The sequence below is a fragment of the Saccopteryx bilineata genome, chromosome 5 (assembly GCF_036850765.1).
Source record: "Saccopteryx bilineata isolate mSacBil1 chromosome 5, mSacBil1_pri_phased_curated, whole genome shotgun sequence".
NCBI classification, from domain to species: Eukaryota; Metazoa; Chordata; class Mammalia; order Chiroptera; family Emballonuridae; genus Saccopteryx; species Saccopteryx bilineata.
This window is the reverse complement of record NC_089494.1, coordinates 147,147,914-147,172,055: the sequence shown is the minus strand read 5'-3', so window position 1 is coordinate 147,172,055 and position 24,142 is coordinate 147,147,914. Positions and strand designations below refer to the sequence as shown.

At 41.6% G+C, this 24,142-nt stretch overlaps 1 non-coding gene across 1 annotated transcript; it reads left to right on the top strand.

The window, feature by feature from the left end:
- Positions 1 to 23,256: 23,256 nt before the first annotated feature.
- Positions 23,257 to 23,332, top strand: TRNAS-AGA (transfer RNA serine (anticodon AGA)). The gene has a single exon. It is a non-coding gene; the product is annotated as a tRNA-Ser (tRNA).
- Positions 23,333 to 24,142: the final 810 nt, after the last annotated feature.

Below are 24,142 nucleotides of genomic sequence, written 5' to 3'. Positions count from 1 at the left end.
AATTGACAAACCCCTGGCAAGACTTACCAAGGAAAAAAGAGAAAGAACTCATATAAACAAAATCCAAAATGAAAGAGGAGAAATCACCACGGACACCGTAGATATACAAAGAATTATTGTAGAATACTATGAAAAACTTTATGCCACTAAATTCAACAACCTAGAAGAAATGGATAAATTCCTAGAACAATACAACCTTCCTAGACTGAGTCAAGAAGAAGCAGAAAGCCTAAACAGACCTATCAGTAGAGAAGAAATAGAAAAAACCATTAAAAACCTCCCCAAAAATAAAAGTCCAGGCCCTGACGGCTATACCAGCGAATTTTATCAAACATTCAAAGAAGACTTGGTTCCTATTCTACTCAAAGTCTTCCAAAAAATTGAAGAAGAAGCAATACTTCCAAACACATTTTATGAGGCCAACATAACCCTCATACCAAAACCAGGCAAGGATGGCACAAAAAAAGAAAACTACAGACCAATATCTCTAATGAATACAGATGCTAAAATATTAAACAAAATACTAGCAAATCGAATACAACAACATATTAAAAAAAATAATACATCATGATCAAGTGGGATTCATCCCAGAATCTCAAGGATGGTTCAACATACGTAAAACGGTTAACGTAATACACCATATCAACAAAACAAAGAACAAAAACCACATGATCTTATCAATAGATGCAGAAAAGGCTTTCGATAAAATACAAGACAATTTTATGTTTAAGACTCTCAACAAAATGGGTATAGAAGGAAAATATCTCAACATGATAAAGGCCATATATGATAAACCATCAGCTAACATCATATTAAATGGCACTAAACTGAAGGCTTTCCCCCTTAAATCAGGAACAAGACAGGGTTGTCCACTCTCTCCACTCTTATTTAATGTGGTACTAGAGGTTCTCGCCACAGCAATCAGACAAGACAAAGAAATAAAAGGCATCCATATCGGAAAAGAAGAAGTAAAGGTATCACTTTTTGCAGATGATATGATCCTATACATCGAAAACCCCAAAGAATCCACAAAAAGACTACTAGAAACAATAAGCCAATACAGTAAGGTCGCAGGATACAAAATTAACATTCAGAAGTCAATAGCCTTTCTATATGCCAACAATGAAACAACTGAGAAGGAACTCAAAAGAATAATCCCCTTCATGATTGCAACAAAAAAAATAAAATACTTAGGAATGAACATAACAAAGAATGTAAAGGACTTATATAATGAAAACTATAAACCATTGTTAAGGGAAATTGAAAAAGATATAATGAGATGGAAGAATATACCTTGTTCTTGGCTAGGAAGAATAAATATAATCAAGATGGCTATATTACCCAAAGCAATATACAAATTCAATGCAATTCCCATCAAACTTCCAATGACGTTTTTTAAAGAAATAGAGCAAAAAATCATCAGATTTATATGGAACTATAAAAAACCCCGAATAGCCAAAGCAATCCTAAAGAAAAAGAATGAAGCTGGGGGCATTACAATACCTGACTTCAAACTCTATTATAGGGCCACGACAATCAAAACAGCATGGTATTGGCAGAAAAATAGACACTCAGACCAATGGAACAGAATAGAAAGTCCAGAAATAAAACCACATATATATAGTCAAATAATTTTTGATAAAGGGGCCAAGAACACACAATGGAGAAAAGAAAGCCTCTTCAATAAATGGTGCTGGGAAAACTGGAAAGCCACATGCAAAAGAATGAAACTGGACTACAGTTTGTCCCCCTGTACTAAAATTAACTCAAAGTGGTTCAAAGATCTAAACATAAGACCTGAAACAATTAAGTACATAGAAGAAGACATAGGTACTCAACTCATGGACCTGGGTTTTAAAGAGCATTTTATGAATTTGACTCCAATGGCAAGAGAAGTGAAGGCAAAAATTAATGAATGGGACTACATCAGACTAAAAAGTTTTTGCTCAGCAAGAGAAACTGATAACAAAATAAACAGAAAGCCAACTAAATGGGAAATGATATTTTCAAACAACAGCTCAGATAAGGGTCTAATATCCAAAATATACAAAGAACTCATAAAACTCAACAACAAACAAACAAACAATCCCATAAAAAAATGGGAAGAGGACATGAACAGACACTTCTCCCAGGAAGAAATACAAATGGCCAACAGATATATGAAAAGATGCTCATCTTCTTTAGCTATTAGAGAAATGCAAATCAAAACAGCAATGAGATACCACCTCACACCTGTTCGATTAGCTATTATTAGCGAGACAGGTAATAGCAAATGTTGGAGAGGCTGTGGAGAAAAAGGAACCCTCATACACTGTTGGTGGGAATGTAAAGTAGTACAACCATTATGGAAGAAAGTATGGTGGTTCCTCAAAAAACTGAAAATAGAACTACCTTATGACCCAGCAATCCCTCTACTGGGTATATACCCCAAAAATTCAGAAACATTGATACGTAAAGACACATGCAGCCCCATGTTCATTGCAGCATTGTTCACAGTGGCCAGGACATGGAAACAACCAAAAAGCCCGTCAATAGATGACTTAATAAAGAAGATGTGGCACATATACACTATGGAATACTACTCAGCCATAAGAAATTATGACATCGGAACATTTACAGCAAAATGGTGGGATCTAGATAACATGATACGAAGCGAAATAAGTAAATCAGAAAAAACCAGGAACTGCATTATTCCATACGTAGGTGGGACATAAAAGTGAAACTAAGAGACATTGATAAGAGTGTGGTGGTTACGGGGGGGAGGGGGAAATGGGAGAGGGAAAGGGGGAGGGGGAGGGGCACAAAGAAAACAAGATAGAAGGTGACAGAGGACAATCTGACTTTGGGTGACGGGTATGCATCATAATTGAACGACAAGAGCCTGACCTGTGATCGCGCAGTGGATAAAGCGTCGACCTGGAACACTGAGGTCGCCGGTTCGAAACCTTGGGCTTGCATGGTCAAGGCACATATGGGAGTTGAGGCTTCCTGCTCCTCCCCCTTCTCTCTCTCTGTCTCTCTCTCTCACTCCTCTCTCTAAAAAATCAATAAATAAAATATTAAAAAAAATAAGTGTGAATAATTGAACGGCAAGATACCCTGGTCTTGTTATCTTTGAATATATGTATCCTGATTTATTGATGTCACCCCATTAAAAAAATAAAATTATTTAGTAAAAAAAAAAACGGCAGAATTAAGGGACACACTACATCAACTGGATTTAATAGATATCTTAAGAACCTTTCACTCTAAAGCAGCAGAATATACATCCTTTTCAAGTGTGCATGGTACAGTTTCTAGGATAGACCACACATTAGGGCATTGAAATTATATCAAGCATCTTCTCTGACCACAATGGCATGAAAATGGAAATCAACTACAATAGAAAAAATGAAAAACACTCAAACACTTGGAGACTAAAAAGCATGTTATTAAATAACGAATGGATCAACAATGAGATCAAGGAAGAAATAAAAAATTTCCTTGAAATAAATGAAAATGAGCATACAATTCAAAATCTGTGGGACACAGCAAAAGCAGTCAGGAGAGGGAAATTCATAGCATTAGAGGCAAACCTTAAGAAGCTAGAAAAAGCTCAAATAAACAATTTAATCCTGCAACTAAGAGAACTAGAAAAAGAGCAGCAAGTAAAGCCTAAAAGAAGTAGAAGGAAGGAAATAATAAAGATTAGAGTGGAAATAAATGGCATAGAGACTTAAAAAAAAATACAGAGGATCAATGAAACCAACACCTGGTTCTTTAAAAAAGTAAACAAGATTGAAGAAGCCTTAGGCAGGCTCACCAAGAAAGAAAGAGAGAGGACTCAAATAAATAAAATTAGAAATGAGGGTGGAGAAGTAACAATGGACACAACAAAAATACAAAGGATTGTAAGAAAATACTATAAAGAAATGTATGCCAAAAAATTAAACAACCTGGGTGAAATGGACAAATTTCTTAAAAAATATAATCTTTCAAAAATCAATCTGGAAAAATCAGAAAACCTAAATAGACCTATTGCACCAAATGAGATCGAAACAGTTATCAAAAAACTCCCAACAAACAAAAGCCCTGGGCCAGATGGCTTCACAGGTGAATTCTACCAAATATTCAAAGAAGAACTAACTCTTATCCTTCTCAAGCTATTTAAAAAAATTTATGAGGTGGTCCAGGCCGGTTGGCTCAGTGGTAGAGCATCGGTTTGGTGTCCAGGAGTCCTGGGTTTGATTCCCAGCCAGGGCACACAGGAGAAGTGCCCATCTGCTTCTTCACCCCTCCCCCTCTCCTTCCTCTCTGTCTTTCTCTTCCCCTCCCACAGCCAAAGTTCCATTAGAGCAAGGTTGGCCCGGGGCGCTGGGGATGGCTCTTATGGCCTCTGCCTCAGGTGCTAGAGTGGCTCTGGTTGCAACAAAGCGGTGCCCCAGATGAGCAGAGCATCGCCCCCTAGTGGGCATGTAGGGTGGATCCCAGTTGGGTGCAGGTGGGAGTCTGTCTGACTGCCTCCCCATTTCCAACTTCAGAAAAATACAAAATAAAAAATTTAAGAGGAGGGAAAACTTCCAAGCTCCTTTTATGAGGCAAGCATAATTCTGATTCCAATACCAGGCAAAGACAACACAAAGAAAGAAAATTATAGGCCAATATCCCTGATGAATTTATATGCAAAAATTCTCAACAAATTTTAGCAAACTGGATCCAGTAGTACATGAAAAAAAATCATACACCATGATCAAGTGGGATTTATTCTGGGAAGGCAAGGCTGGTACAATATTTGCAAGTCAATCAATGTCATTCATCACATAAACCAAAGGAAAGAGAAAAACCACATGATAATATCAATAGATGTAGAATAAGCATTTGATAAAATCCATCACCTATTTATGATCAAAACTCTCAGGAAAGTGGGAATAAAGGGAACATACCTCAACATGATAAAGGTCATCTATGACAGACCCTCAGCCAACATCATACTCAATGGGCAAAAGTTTAAAGCAATCCCCTTAAGATCAGGAATAAGGCAGGGGTGCCCTATTTCACCACTCTTATTCAACATAGCTCTGGAAGTCTTAGCCACAGCAATCAAACAAGAAGAAGGGATAAAAGGCATCCAAATTGGAAAAGAAGAAGTAAAACTATCATTAAAAAAAGAATAAAAAAGAAAAAAATAGAAAAACGTTGTTGAATCTCAGTAGGATAGCTTGGTGTCATTTAAACTTATTGTGGTCCTGTTTCCTCATCTCCAGTTCAGTGATAATTTTAAAGACCAAACCTGCATTTCCCATGAAGGTTCCTGGTGCCAGAGGGAACAGAATAGACCTTGTCTTCAAAGAATTGTTGTACCTTGTTTTGACATATCTGGTGGCTTTCTGAAAGACTTGTGCAAAGAGCTTGTCTTTATTTCACCTAATTCAGAACTCTCCTGAGACAGGTGTGTACCCAGGAGGCATTTGTCAAAAACATTTATAGGAAAGTTTATTAACTGCTGCCCCTTCGGGAGAGAAATATCAGTTGGTGCAAACAATAGATACACCAAAAAGCCTGGAAGGGAACTCTGAAGTGTGGGGTACTTTGGAGTATAAAGGCTTTGCAAAATTCTCATATTCCTGGAAATCTGAAAAGCCACATGCATGTTCAGGATGAGGCAAACCTTCAGAAAAGACCTGAAAAGGTCTGAAAAATCTCAGTAGCTTTTGGTTTCCGAGTTCAACCCTCAACTCCCTTCTTTGTCCCTACTTGTTTGTGAGGTCTTTCAGTTAAAGCATCCTAAATCTCATTTTTTTCAGGCTTTAATCTGTATATTGGGAACAGATGTTGGAAGGAATAATAGAGTATATTAAAGCTTTATGCAATTGTAACATGACTTTTTATCTGTATAAAGGGCCTAAATACATCATAGTGCAATCACAGACAATCTAGCAACAAAGATGTATTGTGCTTTATATAGGACAGTCTCAGCCATCAAGGAGCTCACAACAGCCATGAAACAGAAAGAACAGTGGGTAAGAAGGTATCAAGTGGTGTAAGGCAGAGGAGGAGTTCTTCAACTGGGCCTTGAGGGATGGATGAGTGAGAAGAGGGAAGATGTTCTTACAACACCCTGGGTTTATCTTGCTATTAAAATAAAATGCAAAACTAAATCCTCAGCCTCATCACCTTTCTATTTCAAATCCTCAAGGTCATTGACATCTCTCCTTCTCTCTAACCTTGCCATATTCCTATGAAATAGGGAAAATGTAGCTATTAGCCTCCAGAAAGTATGAAAAGAATAAGCATGGGAAACACTCAGCAAAAGGTTTACACTTGGCATCAGAGATAAGACAAGAGAGGACACATCCCACTTAGCTTGGTCCACACCATTCTTCCATGAAGGTTTTGGGTAGTGTTTTTAAGAGAAAGGTATTTTTCCCCCCAATGCACTTCATGGGAATTAGCATCAAAAGGAAATTTAAATAAAAAGTCATTTGAGATTTATAAAATCTTTATCATAAGCTAAAAATAATCAAAGATTTAAACCATATTATAGGAAAAAAAATTAATTTCCTGTGCTCAAAACCTTAATATATTTTCAACCTTCATGTCACTTTAATAGCTTGGTTATATAATTGCTGTAGGAATAATTAAGCTAACACATTGTACTCCTTATCTGAGGATCAGGCTAGGTTTTAATTTTTCAGCCATTCATCCCTGCAAGGAAATGATGACCACACATATGACAAAGGTCTAGCAATGAATCAAAAAATTAAATGATGACTTGAGACAAGATGGCGCTGGAGTAGGCAGACGTACCAGCATCTACCTCCCAGAACCAAAGTGGATTACAAACTAATTTTATGAACTATCATCTGGAAAAACCAACTTTGGACTAAACTAAAAGGACTCTTCAACAAAGGAATGCTGAAGAAGCCACACAGAGACTGGTAGGAAAAGCAGAAATGCGGAAATGCGGAGAGGGCTGCCCAGCTCCTTGGAGCGAATGGCAGCAGGGAGAGACTCGTGTGGCGGGAAGTGAGTTTAGCAGAGGGGAAAGGGTCCTGAGCCCCAGGAACAAAGCCCCAGCCTGCATCCCCAGACCCCAGAAGAGGTGTAAGGACAGTATTTAGCTGGAAACAAGTCAGGATACTGTTTGTGAGAGAGTCTGATTTCTCAGACCCAGGATCTTTCTTAAAGGGACCGCACAGAACATCTCTCTCAAAAACAATCACCTGGGGCTCCCGGGGACAGGGGGAGAGAGGAGAAAAGCACAGTAACAGGAAGAGAGTGCAATCTAGGAGGCATAGGGAGAAACATTTTGGGAGATAGCCACCCTAACCCCTGGGATGAGTCACTCCCAAAGCTGAAGTGAATATTTCCCCTGGAAACAGCAATACCAGCAAAGGGAAGCAGGAGAGCAGCCAAACAAGCTCCCCCGCAGCATTCAGAGCAGAGTCGCATAGAAGGAGGGAGCTTTCGGGTCTACAGTAGTGAGTCTTAGGGTCCGAGCTGCAACTCCCCCACCCACGCGGCTGAGGGCGTACCGGAGAGCAGGCGGCAGCGGGAGACAAAAGCGCGGTTCTGCTGGCAGGGGTGGAAGCCGGCTAGCCACCACTGTGCTCAGGTGTGAGCTCAATCTTGCCCGGCTGGGGAGAAGGGGGCGTGCAAAAGTGGTCAAGCTCAGCCGCCGGCAGCCTGTAATCCAGCCTCCGGGAGAAGGGAGGGAAACCCGGAAAGGGTAGAAACCAGCCCCAGAGCAAGGGCAGAGGAGCAAAGCCCTGCCCCGCCCATGCAACCCAGGTTTTCGGTCTGACATGGTAGCCAGCTCCTCCCGTGGGGGTTGAGCCAAAAGCCCAGAAGAGGTGGAGTTCCGCTATGGAGCTGAGCTTGGGCACACAGCCCTGCCCGGTGGTAGAGCCAAGCTAGCAGCTGTTCCTTGAGTGGGATCATCCTGCAAAGGCAGGGCGAAAGCTCGGAAACAGGAGAAGACCCGCAGCTGAGCAAAGGTGCTCGCCAGTGCCCTCAGGACCGAGCATAACGTCACACACAGGGGCAGGGCAAAGGCTAAGGCCACCAACCCTTGTGCACCTGAGCACGTGATCACAGCCACTCCCGTGAAGAGAAAATGTGGAGGCAGAGAAATACAACACAATTAAACCAAGAGAAATCCCCAGAAAAGGATCTAAGTGAATCAGATATAACCAAATTACCAGATGCAGAGTTTAAAATAACAATTGTTAGGATGCTCAAAAATATTAGAACAACCATAGATGGCCATTATGAAAACCTAAATAAAGAGATAACATATATAAAATAGGACATTGAAATAATAAAAAAGAATCAGACAGAAATGACAAATACAATATCTGAAATAAAGAATACAATGGAAGGAATTAAAAGCAGGATGGATGAAGCAGAGAATCGAATCAGTGAGTTAGAGGACACAATAAATAAAGGCACAGAAGCAGAGCAGAAAAAAGAAAAGAGACTCAAAAAGTCTGAGGAAACTCTAAGAGAGCTCTGTGAAAACATGAAGAGAAATAACATCCGCATCATACGGGTTCCTGAAGAAGAAGAGAAAGAACAAGGGATAGAGACTTTGCTCAAACATATAGCGGAAAATTTCCCCCAATTAAGGCAGGAAAACATTTCACATGTTCAGGAAGCACAGAGAACTCCATTAAGGAGAAACCCAAAGAAACTAACACCAAGACACATCATAATTAAATTACCAAAGCTAAATGATAAAGAGAAAATATTAAAAGCTGCTAGAGAAAAAAAGACTATCACCTACAAAGGAGCCCCCATAAGGATGACTTCTGACTTCTCAACAGAAACACTTGAGGCCAGAAGGGAATGGCAAGAAATATTCAAAGTAATGCAGAATAAGAACCTACAACCAAGACTACTTTATCCAGCAAGGCTATCATTTAAAATTAAAGGAGAAATAAAAAGCTTTACAGACAAAAAGAAACTCAAGGATTTCACTGCAACCAAACCAAGGCTGCAAAAAATGCTAAGGGACCTGTTGTAAACAGATCAAAGGGAAAAAAGAATATAGCAAAAGAGAAAAACAGTTTTAAAGAAAAAAAATGGCAATAAACAATTACATATCAGTAATAACCTTAAATGTTAATGGATTAAATGATCCAATCAAGAGACATAGGGTAGCTGCATGGATAAGAAAACAGGACCCATACATATGCTGTCTACAAGAGACACACCTTAAATCAAAAGATGCACACAGACTGAAGATAAAAGGATGGAAAAAAATATTTCATGCAAATGGAAATGAAAAAAAAGCTGGGGTAGCAATACTTATATAAGACAAAATGGACTTTAAAACAAAAACCATAGTTAGAGATAAAGAAGGTCACTACATAATGATAAAGGGAACAATCTAAAAGGAAGATATAACCATTATAAATATCTACGCACCTAATATAGGAGCACCTAAATATATAAAGCAGACTTTGATAGACTTAAAGGGCGAGATCAACAGCAATACTATAATAATAGGTGATTTCAATACCCCATTAACATCATTAGATAGATCCTCAAGAAAGAAAATTAACAAAGAAACAGCAGACTTAAAGGACATATTAGATCAACTCGTTTTAATAGATATCTTCAGAACCTTTCACCCTAAAACAGCAGAATATACATTCTTTTCAAGCGCTCATGGTACATTCTCTAGAATAGACCACATGTTAGGGCACAAAAGCGGGCTCAACAAATTTAAGAAGATTGAAATCATATCAATCACTTTCTCTGATCACAATGGCATTAAACTAGAAATCAACCACAATAGAAAAATTGAAAAACATTCAAACACTTGGAAACTAAATAGCACGTTATTAAACAATGAATGGGTTAACATTGAGATCAAAGAAGAAATTAAAAAATTTCTAGAAACAAACGATAATGAGCGTACATCAACTCAAAATTTATGGGACACAGCAAAAGCAGTCCTGAGAGGGAAGTTTATAGCATTACAGGCATACCTCAAGAAGCTAGAAAAAGCTCAAATAAACAACTTAACCCTGCATCTAAAAGAATTAGAAAAAGAACAGCAAGTAAAGCCCAGAGCTAGTAGAAGGAAGGAAATAATAAAGATCAGAGCAGATATAAATGACATAGAGGCTAAAGAAACAATACAGAGGATCAATGAAACCAGGAGCTGGTTCTTTGAAAAGGTAAACAAGATCGATGAACCTTTAACAAGACTCACCAAGAAAAAAAGAGAGAGGACTCAAATAAATAAAATTAGAAACGAGAGTGGAGAAATAACAACTGACACAACAGAAATACAAAATATTGTAAGAAAATACTATGAAGAACTGTACGCCAAAAAACTAGACAACCTAGATGAAATGGACAAATTCCTTGAATCATATAATCTTCCAAAAATCAATCTGGAAGAATCAGAAAACCTAAACAGACCAATTACAACAAATGAGATTGAAACAGCTATAAAAAAACTCCCAAAAAAGAAAAGTCCTGGGCCTGATGGTTTCACAAGTGAATTCTACCAAATATTCAAAGAAGAACTAACTCCTATTCTTCTCAAGCTATTTCAAAAAATTCAAGAGGAAGGAAGACTTCCAAACTCCTTTTATGAGGCAAGCATAATTCTGATTCCAAAACCAGGCAAAGACAACACAAAAAAAGAAAATTATAGGCCAATATCCCTAATGAACTTAGGTGCAAAAATTCTCAACAAAATATTAGCAAACCGGATCCAGCAATATATGGAAAAAATCATACACCATGATCAAGTAGGATTTATTCTTGGGAGGCAAGGCTGGTACAATATTCGCAAATCAATCAATGTGATTCATCACATAAACAAAAGAAAGGAGAAAAACCACATGATAATTTCAATAGATGCAGAAAAAGCATTTGATAAAGTTTAGCACCCATTCATGATCAAAACTCTCAGCAAAGTGGGAATACAGGGAACATACCTCAACATGATAAAGGCCATCTATGAGAAACCCACAGCCAACATCATACTCAATGGGCAAAAATTAAAAGCAACCCCCTTAAAATCAGGAACAAGGCAGGGGTGCCCCCTCTCACCACTCTTATTCAACATAGTTCTGGAAGTTCTAGCCACAGCAATCAGACAAGAAGAAGAAATAAAAGGCATCCAAATTGGAAAAGAAGAAGTAAAACTATCATTATTTGCAGATGACATGATATTGTATATAGAAAACCCTAAAGTCTCAGTCAAAAAACTACTAGACCTGATAAATGAATTTGGCAAGGTGGCAGGGTATAAAATCAATACTCAGAAATCAGAGGCATTTTTATACACTAATAATGAACTGTCAGAAAGAGAAATCAGGGAATTAATCCCCTTTACCATTGCAACCAAAAAAATAAAGTACCTAGGAATAAATCTAACCAAGGAGATTAAAGACTTGTACTCAGAAAATTATAGAACATTGATAAAAGAAATCAGGGAAGATACGAATAAGTGGAGGCATATACCGTGCTCATGGTTAGGAAGAATAAACATCATTAAAATGTCTATATTACCCAAAGCAATTTATAAATTCAGTGCAATACCTATTAAAATACCAATGACTTACTTCAAAGGCATAGAACACATATTCCAAAAATTTATATGGAACCAAAAAAAAAACACACGAATAGCCTCAGCAATCCTGAAAAGGAAGAAAAAAGCGGGAGGTATCACACTTCCAGATATCAAGTTATATTATAAGGCCATTGTACTCAAAACAGCATGGTACTGGCATAAGAACAGGCACATAGATCAATGGAACAGAACAGAGAACTCAGAAATAAACCCACAGCTCTATGGACAACTGATATTTGACATAGGAGGTAAGACAATACAATGGAGTAAAGACAGCCTCTTCAACAAATGGTGTTGGGAAAACTGGACAGCTACCTGCAAAAAAAATGAAACTAGACCACCAACTTACACCACTCACAAAAATAAACTCAAAATGGATAAAAGACTTGAATGTAAGCCGTGAAACCATAAGCATCTTAGAAGGAAACATAGGCAGTAAGCTCTCTGATATCTCTCGCAGCAATATATTTGCTGATTTGTCTCCACAGGCAAGTGAAATAAAAGACAGGATAAACAAATGGGACTTTATCAAACTAAAAAGCTTCTGCACAGCTAAAGACAATAAGAACAGAATAAAAAGACAAACTACACAATGGGAGAATATATTTGACATAGCGTCTGATAAGGGGTTAATAACCAAAATTTATAAAGAACTTGTAAAACTTAATACCAGGAAGACAAACAATCCAATCCAAAAATGAGCAAAAGAAATGAATAGACACTTCTCCAAAGAGGACACACAGATGGCCAACAAGCATATGAAAAAATGTTCAACATCACTAATGATTAGAGAAATGCAAATTAAAACCACAATGAGATATCACCTCACACCAGTCAGAATGGCGCTCATCAATAAAACAACACAGAATAAGTGCTGGCGAGGATGTAGAGAAAAGGGAACCCTCCTGCACTGCTGGTGGGAATGCAGACTGGTGCAGCCACTGTGGAAAACAGTATGGAGATTTTTCAAAAAATTAAAAATCGAACTGCCTTTTGACCCAGCTATACCACTGTTAGGAATATACCCCAAGAACACCAAAGCACTGTTTGAAAAGAAGAAATGCACCCCCATGTTTATGGCAGCATTGTTCACAATAGCAAAGATTTGGAAACAGCTTAAGTGTCCATCAGAGGACAAGTGGATTAAAAAGATTTGGTATATATATACTATGGAATACTACTCAGCCATAAGAAATGATGACATAGGATCTTTTACAACAACATGGATGGGCCTTGATAACATTATACTGAGTGAAAGAAGTAAACCAGAAAAAACTAAGAACTATATGTTTCCATACATAGGTGGGACATAAAGTTGAGACTCAGAGACATGAACAACAGTGTTGGGGTTACAGGGTGGGGGGAGGAGAGGGAGGGAGTTGGGGGAGGGGAGGGGCACAAAGATCATGGCTTTTCAGCATTTGCCATATTCCCCCCTTAATCTATAGACAGACAGCAAATATTTACGTATGGTGTTCCCACTATAAAGACTGCTGTCTTAGGGTCAGATGCTGATAAACTATTTCAGCAGTTCGTCCTCCTTCTTCAAAGACTTATATGTCCACATAGAGCTCCATGTTTCATAGGACATACTCAAACTCACTCCATGCTCCCTGGAGCTTTAGCACAAGGAAATGCTCCCCCTTCTTCTTCTTTTTTTTTTCTTTAGTATTTTTTCTTTTATTTATTTATTTTTTGTATTTTTCTGAGGATGGAGATGGGGAGGCAGTCAGAGACTCCTGCATGCGCCTGACTGGGATCCACCTGGCATGCCTACCAGGGGAGAATGCTTGGCCCATCTGGGGTGTTGCTCTGTTACAACCGGAGCCATTCTAGCGACTGGGGTGGAGGCCATGGGGCCATCCTTAGTGCCCAGGGTGGCTTTGCTCTGGTGGAGCCTTGGCTGCGGGCAGGAGGAGAGAAACAAAGAGGAAGGAGAGGGGGAGGGGTGGAGAGGTAGATGGGCACTTCTCCTGTGTGCTCTGGCCAGGAATCGAACCCGGGAATTCTGCACACCAGGCCAATGACTCCAACGGGTCTACCATATCATGCTTTTTACTTAAAAAAAAAGTTTACATTTCTTTTGAATGCTGATGAACAGGAGACACCAAATCTTTTTCTCCTGCAAACTACTACCTTTTTTATTAGATCTAGTTAATAACACTGTTCTGTCTTTTTTCCAAATAGCTCCGGATATATGGAAAAGATTTATATAGGCGGATGGTGATCCTCAAACCCTTCAGCGAGATCTTCTGAGAATGGCTTTTAAGATACCTAGAGGCAGAAAAAGCCCAATAGAGATCAGGGGAACTACCAGCTTTTAGGATACACCCTTAAAGGCTCCAACGCCCCAAAGGGGTCTCATAGGATGCCATCTGGGTCCTGCTTCAATAGTGGAAAGGAAGGTCATTGAGCTAAAAGCCTTCCAGGCTTACACACCTCTGCTGTGAGGAAACAGGGACACTGGAAGGTGGGCTTCCTTCTCGCTCCTCTAAGGGATGGTTTAGTCTCTTCCAGCCCTGCTCCAGCCACCTATGACCTAACCTTGCCCAGAAAACTGGGGTTTGCCACTGAAGGCTGAAGGTGCCCAGGGACGTCAGCCCCAACTACGACACTGTGGATGAGCCTAGGGTATTTCTTCCAAGAAGCAGGTAAACTGATCTCACTCGCACAAGGGCCACTTAACTATGTTTTGCCTGAATAGTCTGGTTTTTTATTCTTCCCTCAAAGACCTGTGTTGTGGGTGTTGATAGTCCTATTTTCTGCTGCTTTGCTTAATATATAGTGTTTCCTTTATCCCTCCTACCTCAATGCCCCACTCATATTTCAGGCTGGGACCTACTCCTAATTTAGAGCTCTCTTTTCTCCTTTTGCCAACTTGTATTATGAATTTACCTTTGCCACCCAGCTTAGTGTATCCCAAGGTCCTCTTTACCAGGCCACAGTCACAGAGCTCCAGGGAAAAGCAACCTGGTCTCAACTCTCCAGGCAGAGGAGAACAGAAGCTCCATATCCACGCATGCTGCAAATGGCTTTTTCCAGTCTACCTGAATCATTACCAGCTAGAAGCAGCGGTCATTGGGACTTGGACATGAGCTGCAAAGTATAGAATGGTGACAACAATTCCAGTGCCATGCGGACTTTTCCTGTGGGGAACTTTCCTGGACTCCTGCTTCCTGTGACAGCTCCTAACAGACTGAACTGTGGTTGAGTTGCATTTTTCAGGGATTTGGCATGGTGATGGGGCCAACTTGGACTTGGTGAACATGTTAAGGACACTACTCTTTTAGGGATTCTTGCTATATTGGCCAAGAGTTTGCTTAAAGGCTTTTAATCACTGTAAAAAAAATAGAGGACTGGATGAAGAAGATGGGGCACATATACACCATGGTATATTATTCAGCTAGGAGAAATGATGACATCGGATCACTTGCAGCGGAATGGTGGAGTCTTGGTAGCATTGTGTGGGGTGAAATGGGCGAATCAGAAAAAAACAGGAACTGCAGGATTCCATACATTGGTGAGACATAGAAGCGAGACTAAGAGGCATGGACAGGAGTGTGGTGGTTACGGGGGGTGGGGGGAGGGAAGGAGGGAGAGGGGGAGGGGGAGGGGTACAGAGAGAACTGAATGGAGGGTGGCGGAGGACGATCTCTCTTCAGGTGATGGGTATGCAACATAACTAAATGACAAGATAACCTGGAAATGTTTTCTTTGAATGTATGTACCCTGATTTATTGATGTCACCTTATTAAAATAAAAATACATTTAAAAAAAATAAAATGACGTGTTCCCAGTGACCACCAACTGTTTGGCAGCATCAAATGTGGAATCCAACAGGTGTGGTTCTTAAATCTTGTAATTTTTTCACTCAGTTTGAAAGTAGTATTTGCCTTAAAGAGTCTAATTTGCACACATCATATCAGGTGACTTTTGATCCTTGTAACCAAAAGCTCTTTGGTGGGGCTCAGTCATCATTGGGGGTAAAGTAGGGTTATGTATTTTGTTTTACAGAATCCCACCCAGGCTTTTGCTCTCTTAATTCTCACTCTGATTTATTTGTTTAGGAACAGAAAGAAATTCAGCAAATGGGGCTGTCACACCTGCAGAAACTTCCTCTCCAGTTGAGATTTTGATTCTTGCCAAGGTCTGTCTCGGGCACCCCCCCTGCCCCGCTAAAACTTCCACTTTTTTTCTTTCACCCCCACCTGTCGCTGCATTCTCTCTGGCCCTAGAATTATGCCTGCTACTGTATCCACCCAGCTGTTGTCACGCAGCTGTTGTCATTGGTCAAACAGTCCTTTCTCCTTTTTAAATTTACCAGCACATAACAGTAAGATGAGAATTTTGGGACAGTTGGAGAAAACACTTTGTGGGCATGGGAGTGTTGAAGGGCAGATTGCCAAGAAACTAAAATCTTCATTCGGGTAGGTATATGTGGGAGACAGGCTGTAAACTGACAAAGTTCTTATAGCTAGGCCTTAGTTTAAGACTAAACTCTTCCCCACACCCTTCTAAGACTAAGATCTTCTCAACACCCTTTTTGAGACTAAGCTTTTCCCCACACCCTTGACTGTTGCATGGTTGAGGGGGTGCACTTTTATGAGGATTCCCGTTTTTGCCTCAGATGTGTAACTCTGTATCAGAGACTTCCTTATTTGCATATGGCTCTGCACTATATAATAAAGCAGACCAGGGACTTTGCTTTGGCTCTTGCAAGCTATGGGCTGTGCAGAGACCTCCTGATCCCATCCTTTTTCTCATTAAATCTATTTTTTCATCCTGCACCATTCTCACTCAGGACCTGGACAATTACTAGCCATGCTGGTTCATGGCAGGTATAACTTTTGTGCCTGCCTCCAGGCTGGCACCAGATAAGGGCAGCTGGTATAGTTTAACAAATCCCAGCATCTTCAAAAAGTCACTGAAGCATTCCTTAGGAGATTTTCTCCTGAGTGCCTTTGTGTCCAAATCGCCACGCTGGATAGACAGGCCCTTTTCACCTCCCCATCCTCTCTCCATTCTTCTCCTTCCCAATTTCCACATTCAATTTACTCGTGTCATTGGGAACACCATCTTACCCCTTTCCCCGCCCCCACCCTTTGGGAATGTCTGGAAGGAGGCCCAACTCCAGAGCAGCTGTTCCTTGGTCAGACATCAGCCTTGGTCAAGGCAGAGGCAACCTTGATTTCTCTGGCAGATAAGCAACCAACAACTCACTTCACTTGTGTAGTCACCGACCTCTTCAGGCAGGCAGCTGGAGAGGGAAGCTTCTGGCATTGTTTGGCTTCCATATGAGAGAGAAAAGGGAGAGAAGGAGAAAGAAAAAGTTGAGGGTATGGGGAGCAGAGAAGGCAGCAGCGGTCTAATGGAGAAAGAAGGGAAAAGGAAAGGCAAGTTAGAGGAGAAGGTGGTGAGCTGGCTGGGCTCTGGGGTTGACAGAGCCACAGTGTTAACCTTTGGAATGGAGGCTTCTGCTGACTCTAGAGGGGCACGCCATTTCCGAGCACGAAGGTATGTATGCGAAGGACAATCTCCAGTCTGAGGGCCTCTTCAGAAGGGAGATAAATGCACTATTATGTATTTTGCTCTATTAAAAACAGATTCAGAAAAATACAAGATTGCAAAAGCCAGTAGCAGCTGTTCTCAAGGGAGAATGACTACTTAAAATTACCATAAAAATTTAAAATATGAGTTTAATAACGATTTCATCTTTATTGGCATTTAATTTCACTTTTGTCATTTTTAAGATGGTAAAATCTCCATTTCAGAAGCTTTCAGAAGTGGGTGAGTAGAGGGAATAATAAGGTGATCATTTTAAACTTATGATTGGTGATCTAAGTATAAATATTTATTTTTTAGGTGATACTTTTATGGAGCTAGGAAATACATATTTATAATGTATCACGTAAAGATCTTTTTTTTTTTTTCCTAATGAAACTGGGTAAGCCAAGAACAAACACATGGCCACAAATGCAGATACTCTCTAGCTACTTAAAATTCATGTGGATTTCAAATTTATTGGCTGGAAACAATGGAAAATCCCCTTATAGGGCCTGTATTCCTTGCTCCAAATGGCTCTGAACACACAGGGTTTTTTTTTTTTTGTAAACCATACAGCCCTGTTACTAAAATCTGAATTTGAAAATGTGATGGGGAAAGATGTTTTGGGCTCTAGTTTGTAATGATAAGCCAGAAGTGAGAGGGAAACACCATTTTGTGAAGGCAGCCTTTTGAGTAGACAGAAGAGTGCTGTGTCTATAGTTGTAGAGTTGATAGTCTGCTTTCAAAGAGATTGTGATGCATTAAGTTATGTATAGGAACACTTTTTTAACATAGATATTTGTTATAAAATACAGAGGGTTGTCTTCAGGAGAATAAAATTGTTTGGTTATAAACATCAATTGCTATGTATCCAGTACCAGTCTCTAAGTCAAGGCCTCCCAAACTTTTTACACAGGGAGCCAGTTCACTGTCCCTCAGACTGTTGGAGGGCAGGACTATAAAAAAAACTATGAACAATCCCTATGCACACTGCATATTTCTTATTTATTTATTTATTTGTATTTTTCTGAAGCTGGAAACAGGGAGGCACTCAGACAGACTCTCGCATGCGCCCGACCGGGATCCACCTGGCATGCCCAGCAGGAAGTGATGCTCTGCCCATCTGGGGCATCACTCTGTTGCAACCAGAGCCATTCCAGCACCTGAGGCAGAGGCCACAGAGCCATCCTCAGTGCCTGGGCCAACTTTGCTCCAATGGAGCCTTGGCTGCGGGAGGGGAAGAGAAAGACAGAGAGGAAGGAGAGGGGGAAGGGTGAAGAAGCAGACGGGCGCTTCTCCTGTGTGCCTTGGCCGGGAATCGAACCTGGGACTCCTGCATGCCAGGCCGACGCTCAACCACTGAACCAACTGGCCAGAGCCTCACATATCTTATTTTAAAGTAAAAAAACAAAATGGGAACAAATACAATATTTAAAATAAAGAACAAGTAAATTTAAATCAACAAACTGACCAGTATTTCAATGGGAACTATGGGCCTGCTTTTGGCTAATGAGATGGTCAATGTACGGTTCCATATTTGTCACTGCTAGCCGTAACAAGTGATATGACAGGCTTCCGGAGCTGTGACGCGGGCATCCCGCATCACCGGAAGTAGTACTGTATGTGAGCCACACCGTGCTTTGCTCCTCTCACTGACCACCAATGAAAGAGGTGCCCCTTCCGGAAGTGCAGAGGGGGCTGGATAAATGGCCTCAGGGGCTGCATGCAGCCCATGGGCCGTAGTTTGGGGACCCCTGCTCTAAGTTATAGTATAGACTTTATGCAGAGATGTTGAAAGATCTGTAGTTGAGGGATTATATTCTGGTTCATTGATTAACTGGGGTGACAGGAATAGGATTGTTTGATTTCAAACAGTGCATACTCTATGTACAAATGCATTTATTAGCACTTTGTTTTGGTTGAGGGTTTTTTGTTTTGTTTTGTTTTGTTTTAATGCCAGAGATAATTCAGTGCTCAAACAATGACCATTGGACCAAACTCCATTTGAGATGAGGCATGAGAGGGAAAGGGGTTTGCTGGAATAGCACAGTGCTCCCGATTGCCTGCCTTGGAAGGCCACAAGTAAAAATGAGGTCACTCAGAAACTTTCCCTTGAAGTGCTTCCAATTCTGGAATTGCCTTTTGTTTGGGAAATGAATAGCAAGTTGAATTTTTTTTAAGGAGACAATTAGGGAAGGTAGGGGAATGGGCCTAGGGAAGAGCTCAAGGCTTTTCTACAATGAATCTAAAACCTTGAGGAAATGTCATGGTTTCCAAAAGCCTGGTCATTAGCGGTGTCACCAACCAGGTGGTTTCCACAAGAGGAGCCCACTGATGGCCCCATCCTCTTTCACTGCTGTTGGTATCCTGGTCCTTGGCTATAAAATAGCTTCATTGAAGCCGAGTGTTCAACAGTAGCCCAGTGGAGCTGTCTGCCAAATAACTCCAACTGCCAAAACATGATACCTGATGGCTCATTATTGCATGAAAATTAAAAATGAGCCCCACTGAGCTGTTTACAGATTTTTTCCCCCTCCTGTCAAAGCAGCAAAATGAGAAATTTAAGCTTTTCATTAGGTGGAATTTGTTTTTGGTTTTAAGGTCAAGAACTTCTGAAATTTACATACATGTACTGCTATCATGTAAACAAAACCCTGTGGTGTATGTGTGTGTATATATGTTCTGTTTCTCTCCAGTACTTACATCAAGTGCCTATACAATCGCTACATTACTTACAGATTTGGCTGCCAAGTTGATTAAATTCAACTGTGCCCCATAAGCTTTCCTTTGTTCATGTCATCACTGTATCCCATGTAAGAGTGATCTTTTATCTTTCACGCCAGTTTTGCTTCTTTCTTTTTAAGTGGTAAAGCAAATGTGCTTTGAAAACTCTGGTACACTCTAATTGTCAAATAAGGCAATAACCTATACATTTGTAATTCTTTCTCTATGACCTACTTACACACTACTTCACCCTCCTTATAGTATGATTAAAAGCTGCTTTGAATCCACGATTGCCTCCATGGATTGGAGGCGAGAATTTAACAAACTGCTGAGAAGGCTTAAGTCAGGAAGAGGGCTTCCCTACAGCTTCTCCCAACTAATTCACATGCAATTAAAGGAAAATAAATATTTCAGAAGTGTACATGTTAATGAAGCTTTTCTATCTTATAGAATGTAGACATAGTTGGAGCTTTATGCCATAGCTAATTTGAAAATATTTTTTCTTTTGATTAATACAGTTGTGCTCTGCTTCTGCTATGGGGGCCGGTTCTGTTCATTTGTTTTAAAATTAATTTGTTATACAGTCAGCTCATTATATATATTTGGGATTTATGTAAATAACTTTTGGAACACCAAGAACTGTCCAGGTTTGTCTCATTTATCCAGGTAATTATTAAAATTATTTTAAAAAAGAAAAAGTTCTTATGATTTCAAAGGTAGCTGAGGTAGGAAATAAATGTAACCTAGTATTATTAGAAGTTAGGGTATTTTGAATATAAGAATTTATTTTATTGTACCTGTTTTTCAATTTCTTATGAACCTAGACTGGGTTTCTAAGAAAGGCAATGTTATCAAATGAAGGTTATTCCTACCTGTACTGGTGTGCCAGCACATGCTGGGGAGGACCCTGACCCAATTTAGCTTATAGCTACAGCTAAAGTAGAAAATTCTCACGGCCTCAGCAAATATAACCTTGCAGCAAAGCCAGGGTGTGTTCCTTGTGTGTCAGCCCTGCAGATATTGCAGGAAGGTGGTTTATTATCTTAGAACAGTGTGTGCTTGTGTGCTTTTGCAAAGATGTTGTACAAACATACTGAAAGAATTGTAACCTTATGGGTTTCACCTATAAGTACCCCTATCCCCCTGAGCTCATCATTGTCCATTGTGAGAGGAGTGGCAGGCAGAGCACTGGCCAGTCAATAAAATCCAAATTGATTGCATCAGTTTGGGGCTCTGGTTCCAGTTTGTTGCAGTTGCACCACAACATTTCAGGGCTCGTCCAGGATCCACCAGACTTTTCTGGTGTGATCGGAGCCTTAAGAGCACCTGCTGGAGGAGATCTCTGAGGGACATTCCTCAGCCCAGGCAGGAGCAGAGGAACCAAGGGAGCGTCTGCCTGGGGGGATCTCTGAGGGGTGTTCCTCAGCCTCAAGCAGGAGGCGGCACTCAATTGGATGTTGAGCCGTGCAGGGTCTTACTGGTAAGCAACAGGGTCTGATAGGTTGGGGTGCCCCAAGGGGTCGGTGGCAGGGCTGGATGTAGCATAACCTCCGTGACCAGTTCCTGGCACACGACAGTGGCCAGTGATCCCAGGTTTGTTTTTTGTCTGTCTATATGTTCTTGGGTGAGTGTTGTCTAGTTGTCTTTCTCAGTCTAGACCTTGTCAAGTCCGTCAATATGGGTCAGTCTGCCTCGTGTTCTAAGTGTATGCTGCTTTAATGTTTTTGAATAATTTCCAGGACTTCAAGAAACGAGCTGCTGACTACTGAGCAACTGTTAGCTCTGGGAGACTACACACTCTGTGAGAATTAGAGTGGCCAGCACCTCCCCCGCCACCAGGGAACTGGCTTTGTGAGGGATCTACTAATATCTCTCTTGCTTATCAGGTTCAATCAGTCATCTTCAGGCGTCCTGGACACTCGGTCAGGGCGGCCTCTCTGAAGGGTTGCCTGACCCCACTGGATCTCTAGGAGGGGTGCCACCTGAGACGTGCCAGGGCTCCAATTTTCCTGTGGGTCTCAGACAACTTCCCAGCAGATACCCCTGGTCCCCAGATTGGGCAAAATTAAGGAGTGTAAATTCTGACCTCTGGAGGTAAATAAGGCAATCTTTTGCTTTACTGAATTCTAGCTTTTCTGTTTGTGACTAGTGTAAGAAATTTTTCCCTGCCAAGAAAGAAGGAAGAGGCCAGAGCCACAAAATGTGGAATAGTAAAGGCTTTATTGAGTACAGTGCACTTCCTGCCCGACGAGGTCCTCTGGTCCCAGGGGACAGAGACCAGAGGAGTCGCAAGGAGTGACCCGTGTGAGAGATATTTAAAGGGTCCTTAGGGTGGTTGAGCTAATAAGATGTGGCAAAATCTCATTGGCAGATGGAGGTGTCGCTCTTTTCCAAAGGGTTTCTGGGAAGTTTTTTTTGGTGTGCTTGGTTGTGGGAGATCCCAGCCAATGTTCCCGGGTCTGACCTTTTCCCATTATCCACTGACCTTACATTCTGACCTTTTGTGTTAAATAGAATAGGGATGTTGTTTATTAATCTGGCTACTTCCTGCTGATTAGGGGCATCGTGGGGAAGGGGAGATCGGAAGGTGGTGGCTTTGAGGGGTGTCACGAGGAACATCTGCTTGGCCATGAGTTGAGAAACTTTGTGGATGTGGTCCTGTAAGGATTTTTTTAAAAAGAGGAGTAATAGGGAGATTTGCAGGGTTTAGCCTTTTGGTGAGCTGGAGATGGATGGAGTCCAATGGTTTCAACTGCCAGTGGTCCTGTATGCAGGCAAGCTTGAGGCAAAACTACATGTCAGGAGTGGCATAAAAAGGGGAAAGGAAGGGATCCCATAAATTCCCATAACCAAGACCCGTGAGGGAATTAGAGGTCCAGAGTGTGATGGCAAAACAGAGAAAGTAGCCCCTGTGTCTACAAGAAATGAGATGGACTTACCCACTAGTTGCAGCATAACCTGGGTTTTGGTGAGGCTGATGGGGGTCTCCAAGTCCAGAGCATCAGTTTCAGGAGTTCGAGCTATGGGCCCACCTGGCTGGACTGGCCTTCCCATTTGGGCAGCTTGTCCTCCATGTAGAGACACTGAGGAAAAGCCTGTTTCCCAAAGGGGCAATCGCTCTGCCAGTGACCAGGCTGCTTGCAGTCAGGGCAGGGCTCAGTGGGCAGCCATGGGTAGGGGCCCTGCCGGAACCAATGACTTTGCTTGCCACACTTAAAGCAAGCTGCTGGTGGGATTTTCTTTGTGGTCCAGACTTGGATTGAGTACCTCCTGTGCCTTGCCTCTGTTGCTCTGCTGGCCTCAGGGTTGCCACAAGAGCCTGGGTTTGGAGCATTACCTTTTGTTGCATGTGGGCCTGGTGAACAGCCTTGGCCTGTTTCTATTAGTTGGGACCATTAAAAACTTTAAATGCCGCCCTGGCCGGTTGGCTCAGCGGTAGAGCGTCGGCCTAGAGTGCGGAGGACCCGGGTTCGATTCCCAGCCAGGGCACACAGGAGAAGCGCCCATTTGCTTCTCCACCCCTCCGCCATGCTTTCCTCTCTGTCTCTCTCTTCCCCTCCCGCAGCCAAGGCTCCATTCGAGCAAAGATGGCCCGGGCGCTGGGGATGGCTCTGTGGCCTCTGCCTCAGGCGCTAGAGTGGCTCTGGTCGCAACATGGCGATGCCCAGGATGGGCAGAGCATCGCCCCCTGGTGGGCAGAGCGTTGCCCCTGGTGGGCGTGCTGGGTGGATCCCGGTCGGGCGCATGCGGGAGTCTGTCTGACTGTCTCTCCCCGTTTCCAGCTTCAGAAAAATGAAAAAAAAAAACAAAAAAACTTTAAATGCCATGTTCACAGGTCCCGGATAGGGGTGTGCGGGTTGAGAATAAGAGGAGGGGGGTTTGTGGGAGCTCAGCATCCAGATCCAGCGGGAAACACTGGAGCCAAAGGCAGGACAGGGCCAGAACTTCCAGCAAGAAAATTGGGGTTGGGTCTTGAGGTCCTGCAAACCAGTATAAGAGCCAATAGTAGGTGGAGAATGGCCTGATGGAGGAGGGACTTAGAACACAGTGGAGGAAGGAGGGGCCCCTGGCCAGCAGGGGGGGAGAAAGAGAGATGGTAGTGGTGAATAAGAAAAAGGATTTTGTGAAGGTAGGGGAGGGGGCTCTAAGGAGGGAAGAGACCTGAGCACAAAAGAGGTCTGCAGAGAAATGAGAGAGAAGTCACGAGAGAGGGGCGCCCCCAGGGGTCAGGCAGGAGGGGGAGAGAGTTGGGAGTCCACGGAAAAGGAAAAATCAGGAGTGGAGGTTTTAGGTGAGGTT